The sequence below is a fragment of the Podarcis bocagei genome (assembly GCF_964188305.1).
Source record: "Podarcis bocagei genome assembly, chromosome: W".
Lineage (NCBI taxonomy): Eukaryota > Metazoa > Chordata > Lepidosauria > Squamata > Lacertidae > Podarcis > Podarcis bocagei.
The window spans coordinates 17,525,197-17,533,883 of record NC_138131.1 but is presented as its reverse complement, the minus strand read 5'-3'; positions in this window follow the sequence as shown (position 1 = coordinate 17,533,883).

Sequence of the window (8,687 nt, the reverse complement as noted above, 5' to 3'; positions counted from 1 at the left end):
CGTTGACCAGGAACACCCGTATTTAAAAGCCTAAACAGGGCTGCCTTCAGGTGTCTTTTAAAAGCAGGATAGTTGCTGATTTCCTTGACATCTGATGGGAGAGGGAGCCACCACCGAGAAGGCCCTCTGCCTGTATAACGCTGAATCTTGGGGTGGGGTGGGGCAAAATGCTTGTGTCAAAAATCCCACAAAAGCCAGGAAACAGCCGGCCTGAGCCCTTTGCAACGTCGCTTTCCACAAGCAATGATACCTTCATATTTGTTTGACAATCAAAAGCAGGGGTTGCCAAACTTTTTCAGCAGGGGGCTGGTCCACTGTCCCTCGGACCTTGTGGGGTGCCGGACTATATTTTGGGGAAAAAATAATAATGAACGAATTCCTATGCTCCACAAATAACACAGAGATGCATTTTAAATCAAAGGGCGTATTCTACACGCTGATTCCTGGACCGTCCGGGGGCTGGATTGAGAAGGTGATTGGGCTGGATCTGGCTCCCGGGCCTTAGTTTGCCTACCCATGCCCTAGGTCAGGCACATTCGACAGGTATATTGTGATCTACTGGTAGATATTGGGGTGTTCCTGGTAGATCGCTGGCCCCTCAGTGATCTATTTTCCCCCCAAAAAGCTCATTAGCTTTGGCTTCCCCCCAAAAGCCCAAAAGCGTTGGCTTCCTAAAAAAGCTCTAGAACTTTGGCTTTCCAAAGAAAAGCTCTAGAACTTTGGTTTCCTAAAGAAAGCTGAACAACTTTGCCTCTCCCAAAAAAAGCTCAGCCACTTTTGCTTCCTAGCCAAAAAGTGGGCCAACAGATTAAGTTCTGTTATTGGACTGGGGATTCAGGACCTTCCACTGTGTTTTATATAATCAACTTTTGATTATGTTCTGTGTATCTCGCAATGCTCATTCTGTTCCATTTATTCATATATTCCATTCCATTTAGTCATATATTCAGTTTCTTTTTTAAAAAAATGATATTTATTGGGGGGGGGGTTAAAGTTACAAAAGGAAAACAAAGTAGAAAAAAAGAAAAACAAGCCACTTCCAACCATACATATACAAATTCAAAATAAGAGAGGAAAAAAACAAAACAAAAATACACCACAAACATTTAAAAACAAATCCATTATTTTCAACTCCTCAACTATCATTACCATCTTTCCCTGACCTCCTCCTCCTCCCCTTCCTTGTATCCTGGTTGTTAATTGTCACAGCAAATCCTTTCCATATTTCATAATATTCTGTCATTACATTACCTTAAACTATTTTAATCTTATCTTACTATAAAAAACCTTGAAACTTAAAACTTAAATCTTATTTTTACCAACTTCTCATAACCATAATATTCTTGCATAATTATTTAAACATTTTTACTAAATCCAAGTAGTTTCATTCCAACATTTTTCTAACATTCATCAATTTTATAAAACAGTCCTAGTAGTGAAAAAAAGAAATAAAAACAAATCCAATCTTCATCCAGCGTCCCTTCCTCCTGGTCCCGGTTTTGTCAGTCCTTATTATCCCATCGATCTGGCGCATTAACCTGGTATCCTTATATCCGAGGCCCTTAAGTCTCTTCCATGTCCCTTCCGCAACACCAAGGATTCCCTGCCTGAGCTGCTTCAGGTCGTGGCGGATGTTCTCCTGGAGACACCTAGCCTGGTCGTCCTAGGGGATTTTAACATCCACGCCGACACGACCTTACAAGGGGCCGCTCGGGACTTCGTGGAAAGCATGGCCTCCATGGGGCTGTCCCTGAATAAGTTGGGCCCAACTCATAGTCATGGACATGCCTTAGACCTGGTATTCACCTCTAGCGACGTGGGTGATCTGACACTAAGTAAAAATGAAACCAAAGAAGTGCCATGGTCAGATCACTTCCTGGTGCAACTGGACTTCTCCGCGACCCTTCCCCTCTGCAGGGAGGTGGGACCAATTCGGATGGTCCGCCCCCGCCACTTAATGGATCCAAATGGTTTCCAGAAAGTGGTAGGGGATGCTTTATCCCATGTTGATGGCCTTTCAGCTGATTCCCTGGTGGCCCGCTGGAATGCGGAGTTAACCAGGGCTATCGACTGTCTGGCTCCGAAGCGCCCTCTCCGATTGCATGGAGCCCGGACAGCCCCGTGGTTTTCTTCGGAGCTGAGGGCGATGAAACAATCGCTGAGACGGCTAGAGCGTCGGTGGCAGAAAACTCACTCCGAATCTGACCGGACACAGGTTAGAGCTCAACGTCGAGCCTACCAAGTGGCGATAGCGACGGCGAAGAAGACTTTCTTCGCCGCCTCTATTGCATCTGCAGAAAATAGTAGCAGGAGACTCTTTCAGGTGGTCCGCAATTTAACGGAACCACCTTTACCATCGGGGCCTTGTAAAGACCCCAAGATCTCCTGCAACGATTTTGCAAAGTTTTTTGCAGATAAAATCACTCATATTCGGAAGGAGCTAGACACCACCGTGGGAGCAGGGCTGGGGCGGGAGAGTGCTAGAGCCCTGTCTGGTCAAGTTGCATGGAATCAATTTCAATCCGTTACCCCCGAGGATGTGGACAGGCTGCTTGGACGAGTGAAACCAACCACCTGTCTCCTTGATCCTTGCCCATCCTGGCTTATAAAAGCTAGCCGGGAAGGGCTGGGCGATGGGCTCTGTGGGGTGGTGAATGCTTCCCTCTGTGAGGGAACATTCCCAGATCCGCTGAAAGAGGCGGTCATTAAACCGCTTCTTAAAAAACCATCTTTAGACCCGGCCAGTATGGCCAACTATCGCCCAGTCTCAAATCTTCCATTCTTGGGCAAGGTGATTGAGCGTGTGGTTGCTGAACAACTCCAGGCACGCCTGGAGGATGCGGACCATTTGGATCCCTTCCAATCAGGGTTCAGGCCTCATCATGGGACTGAAACTGCCTTGGTCGCACTGGTTGATGATCTCCGGCGAGCTAGGGACAAAGGTGAGAGTTGTTTCCTAGTTCTGCTGGATCTCTCAGCGGCCTTTGATACAATCGACCATAACATCCTTCTGGACCGTCTAGAGGGGTTGGGAGCTGGGGGCACTGTTATACAGTGGTTTCGCTCCTTTCTCCTGGGCCGTGTTCAGAAAGTGGTGGTGGGGGATGAGTGTTCAGACCCTTGGGCCCTCACTTGTGGGGTGCCTCAGGGTTCCGTCCTCTCCCCCATGCTTTTTAACATCTATATGAAGCCGCTGGGAGAGATCATCAGGGGGTTTGGACTGGGTGTCCATCAATATGCAGATGATACCCAGCTCTACCTTTCTTTCAAATCAGAACCAGTGAAGGCGGTGAAGGTCCTGTGTGAGTGCCTGGAGGCGGTTGGAGGATGGATGGCGGCTAATGGATTGAAGTTGAATCCTGACAAGACAGAAGTACTGTTTTTGGGGGACAGGAGGCGGGCAGGTGTGGAGGACTCCCTGGTCCTGAATGGGGTAACTGTGCCCCTGAAGGACCAGGTGCGTAGCCTGGGAGTCATTTTGGACTCACAGCTGTCCATGGAGGCACAGGTCACTTCTGTATCCAGGGCAGCTGTCTACCAACTCCACCTGGTACGCAGGCTGAGACCCTACCTGCCCGCTGACTGTCTGGCCAGAGTGGTGCATGCTCTAGTTATCTCCCGCTTGGACTACTGCAATGCGCTCTACGTGGGGCTACCTTTGAAGGTGACTCGGAAACTACAGCTAATCCAGAATGCGGCAGCTAGACTGGTGACTGGGGGCGGCCGCCGAGACCACATAACACCGGTCTTGAAAGACCTACATTGGCTCCCAGTACGTTTCCGAGCACAATTCAAAGTGTTGGTGTTGACCTTTAAAGCCCTAAACGGCTTCGGCCCAGTATACCTGAAGGAGCGTCTCCACCCCCATCGTTCTGCCCGGACACTGAGGTCCAGCGCCGAGGGCCTTCTGGCGGTTCCCTCATTGCGAGAAGCGAAGCTACAGGGAACCAGGCAGAGGGCCTTTTCGGTGGTGGCGCCCGCCCTGTGGAATGCCCTCCCATCGGATGTCAAGGTGATGGACAACTACCTGACATTCAGAAAACATCTTAAGGCGGCCCTATTCAGGGAAGCTTTTAATGTATGATATTTTAGTGTTTTTTGGTTTCTGTGGAAGCCGCCCAGAGTGGCTGGGGAGGCCCAGCCAGATGGGCGGGGTATAAATAATAAATTATTATTATTATTATTATTATTCTTCATATTTGTAACTGTATTTTCCCTTTTCTCCTGCTCGTTTCACTCGTGGGAACTCCAGCTTAGCAATATTTTTGACCCTTCTCGACAGATCAGCCCCTTTTCCATAATCGACACTAAATTCCATGTGGTATTTAAAGACATGTTTCAAAATCCCTCCAAAATTAAGAGCCCCCACAATCCCAAACATCTCACGGCCCATTGCCAGACTTGAAAAGTCCAAACATCCCTGCATAGGAGGGTCTATCCAACCCCCCATTTCCAAACCAAACCAAACTTTTTCTTTCCAAATCTGGCTTTTTCCAAGTTCATTTGTCAAATCCGAAAGTTCATATTCCTGTTGGGCCTGTTCTGTCAGGGCACACTCCTGATTTAATTCCTGGGTGGGCTCCACATATTTTCCCACTGCCTGTTCAAAATTTCCCACTGCCTGTTCAAAATTTCTAATCGAATCAGCCATCAAATTCGTCTTCTCATGTAGCTGTTCCAGTAGGGCATTTGTTTTATAAAAAGCACACAACAGAGCTTCTGAATACATTGTCCTGAAGGTCAAATGTCTATTCCCACGATTGTAATCTGTAACAGCTTCCAGCTCCCAGGAGTTGGTTACAGTTTCACAGTCTCCCTCTAGGGGGAAAACTTCTATTTAATCTTTCTTTTAAAGACAAGTCTAGCAACAGAGTTTCCTTTTTTCAGATATTTTGTCAATATTTGTTACTTTAAGGTGCGAAAGGAAACAATGGAATCACTATGTTTCTCTTCTTTTAGCTATCTGTCAAAAGCGTTTGTCTCTGGTCAATGAGCTTCAAACGTCATTCCTGACACCCCGCTCCAGGATCAGGACGATGGAAAGTTACTTTACTTTTTTTAAATAATATTTTATTAGGTTTTATCAATAGAAAAGTTTAGAAAAATACAAAAACGAAAAAGATTCAAAATTACAAAATACAAAAATACAAACATTAAACACAAAGAAAGAAAAAGAAAAAACACATATAAAAGAAAACAAAAATTCCCTCTTTCTTAATTTCTCATTTTAGTTAACTTATTTTCCTGACTTCCTCACGTCTCCCATTTTTGTATCCCTTTTAAAAATTGGTCCAGCAAATTCATGTCCTATTAGTTTATCTATTATTAGTCCCATCTTACATTTTACCTTGTTGCAAGAACCCCTTCAATTCATTTCAATGTCATCAGCATTCAAAAATTTTACAATATTTCTGCAAATAAGTTTTAAATTTCCTCCAATCTTCTTCCACCAACTCTTCTCCCTGGTCTCGGATTCTGCCAGTCATTTCCGCCATCTCCATATAGTCTATTAGTTGCATCTGCCATTCTTCCAAGGTGGGTAGGTCTTGTGTCTTCCAATGCTTTGCGATGAGAATTCTTGCTGCTGCTGTAGCATACATAAAAAAAGTTCTATCCTTCTTTAACTATGCCCAGGAGAAAGGCCTCTGGTTTCTTCGGGAAAGTATATTTAAATACCTTTTTCAGTTCATTATATATCATTTCCCAGAAAGCCTTGATCCTTGGGCACGTCCACCAAAGGTGAAAAAATATACCTTCAATTTCTTTACATTTCCAACATTTGTTATCGGGCAAGTGATATATTTTTGCAAGCTTGACTGGAGTCATGTACCACCTGTACATCATTTTCATAATATTCTCTCTTAGGGCATTACATGCAGTGAATTTAATCCCGGTGGTCCACAACTTCTCCCAGTCAGCAAACATAATATTATATCCTATATCTTGTGCCCATTTTATCATTGCAGATTTTACCGTTTCTTCCTCAGTATTCCATTTCAACAGCAGATTATACATTCTTGAAAGTATCTTAGCATTGGGTTCTAACAATTCTGTTTCTAACTTTGATTTTTCCACCTGAAAGCCAATTTTTTATCCAAGTTATAAACCTCTCTTATTTGAAAGTAATGTAACCAGTCTCGCACCTTCTCTTTAAGTTTGTCATAACTCTGCAATTTCAGTTTGTCACATAGAATCATAGAATCATAGAGTTGGAAGAGACCACAAGGGCCATCGAGTCCAACCCCCTGCCAAGCAGGGAACCTTCCTGTTCTAGAATTTCCCAATATTTTGGCCATTTAGCCTCCATGTTGAGTTTTTTCAAAGCTTTCGCTTCCATAGGTGATAGCCACCTTGGGGTTTTACTCTCCAGAAAATCTTTGTACCTTGTCCAGACATTAAACAATGCTTTCCTGACAATATGGTTTTTAAATGCCTTATGTGCTTTTACCTTGCCATCTGTCATGGAACTGACATCGGAGACCAGCAGAGAGAGAAGTCGCCCCGATAGTGCAGGAGAGGGAACCAGCAAGGAGAGAGAGAGGGTTTCCGAGGGGAAAGGGAATCAAGGTTACACCATGAAGGAAGGAGGGAATGAGAGCACCTTGGAGGGAAGGCTCAGGGACTCTTCCAGTGAGATCAGCGGGGAGAGTGCCGGACCACCACTGGGCACGCCTACTCTATGCAGAAGGCTTCCGCGCAGGGAGGCTAGGCGGAGACTGGCTGTCAAAGAATTCTTATGTTGGAAAAAATTTAGGAAACACCCACTAACGGATTCTGCCAGCGACTGAAGCAGACGCACAGTGGTGCGCTTCAGTTAGGGAAAGGTTTAAACAAACAAGCAGTTTAGGGAAGTCGGTGACTTACACACAAGCAACTACAATTCCCATAACAGCAATCCGTTAGTCCCTCACGTTGCTTGTGCGGAACAATCAGAAAGGGGCACCGTCATGAGTCTAACCGGAGGAGTAGGCACTGAGGAAGGAGCCAGGGGCGGACCATCTCTGGAGGAGAGAAACAGAGAGTTGGAACAACAGCTGGCTGTCCTGGCAGCGCGACTGGACGAAAGGAGGACTCAGGATGCCCAGGGGAAACCCACCCCCATCGCGAGGAAGGTACCGGGACTAGTGCAGAAGTTTGGGGGCAACCCCAGAGAGTACAACGCATTTAAGACAGAGGTGCAGTATGCACTGGACCTGCAGTATGATGATTTTGTGGACGATGGGGCTCGGGTCGCTTTTGTGATTGGACACCTTCAGGGCGGGGCCAGGGAATGGGTTCGACCCTTGATGGCGTCCAAAAATGCCACGCTAAAGGATCTTAGGAAGTTTTTCAGCGCCATGGACCATATGTTCTCAAGTCAAGTGGAGCTGAGCGTGACGCGCAAGGAGCTGATGGGTTGCAAACAAGGGAACCAATCAGTGAGACAGTACTGGTCACGTTTTGCCATGCTGATCCATAAACTTGGGTGGGAACTGGGTTCGGAACCAGTGCAGATGTTGTTTGAGGAAGGGTTATCCCCTTGGGTAAAAGACGAACTTTCCCGCTCGCCCCGCCCAGAGTCGATGGACCAGCTAACCAAGTTGGCGCTTGCGGTGGGAGTACGACAAGAGACGCGGGCGATGGAAAGGCGGGAAGGGAGAGCGGAGCGTTGTCATGGCAACTGGATTCCTGAGATGCCAGAGCCGCCTCAGCCGCCAGCGGAACCAATGGAAATTGGAGGCGCGTGCGCGGGGGGGGGTTCAAATGCTGGCGAGGCGCGCAAGAAGGAGGGGAAAACCACCAAGAAATGCTTTATCTGCCAACAGCCGGGACATTTCGCCAGGGTCTGCCCTCAGAGGAAGGCGTGGCAAGGAATGGTGGGGGCAGTTGGTGGTGAGCAGGAGGAGGAAAATGAGCAGGGAAACGACAATGCTTGGCTGCAGAAGGGCGGGCACAGCAGCCAGGCAAGTACCCAGTAAAAGTGCCCAAGCCAGACCCTCCCCAGGCAGCCATCGCCATAGAGGTGGTGCTAGAACTCCCAAACGGGCACCCAATCAAGGTGAAGGCATTGTTGGATTCGGGGAGCTCTTGCAACTTTTTTAGCAGGGAATTTGCCCTGGAACACCAGCTCCAGTTATTGCCATTGGAGCACTCCTTGCAAGTAACAACCATCGATGGGAGGGGGAGAAGTGACCCACCAGACACCTCCTATGAGGATGAAAGTACCCAGACACACAGAAACAATTGCTTTTTACGTGGCCACACTAGCAGGACCTCCAATTATACTGGGCATGAGTTGGTTGGCATTGCATGATCCAGTGGTGGAGTGGCACCAGCGAACAGTCTCCTTTTGGTCAGCCTATTGCATGGAGCACTGTCACGGAGGGGAGATCCAGAGAATGCCAGTGGCTAGAGTGGCAGGGATGGTGACAGGAGAAACGGGGAGGGTACCACCTCAGTATGCTGATCTGCAAGAAGTTTTCAGTGAGAAGGAGGCGGATAGACTACCCCCCCCCCCACAGGCCCTTTGACTGTCAGATCAACCTACTCCCTGGGGCCCAGTTACCAGTGGGTAAGCTGTATGCCATGTCAGACAGGGAGATGCAAGAGTTGCAGAAGTTTATTGACAAGAACATGAAGAGGTGGTTCATACGAGAATCAAGGGCGGTGGGGGGCAATCCGGTGTTTTTTGTGGACAAAAGGGACTC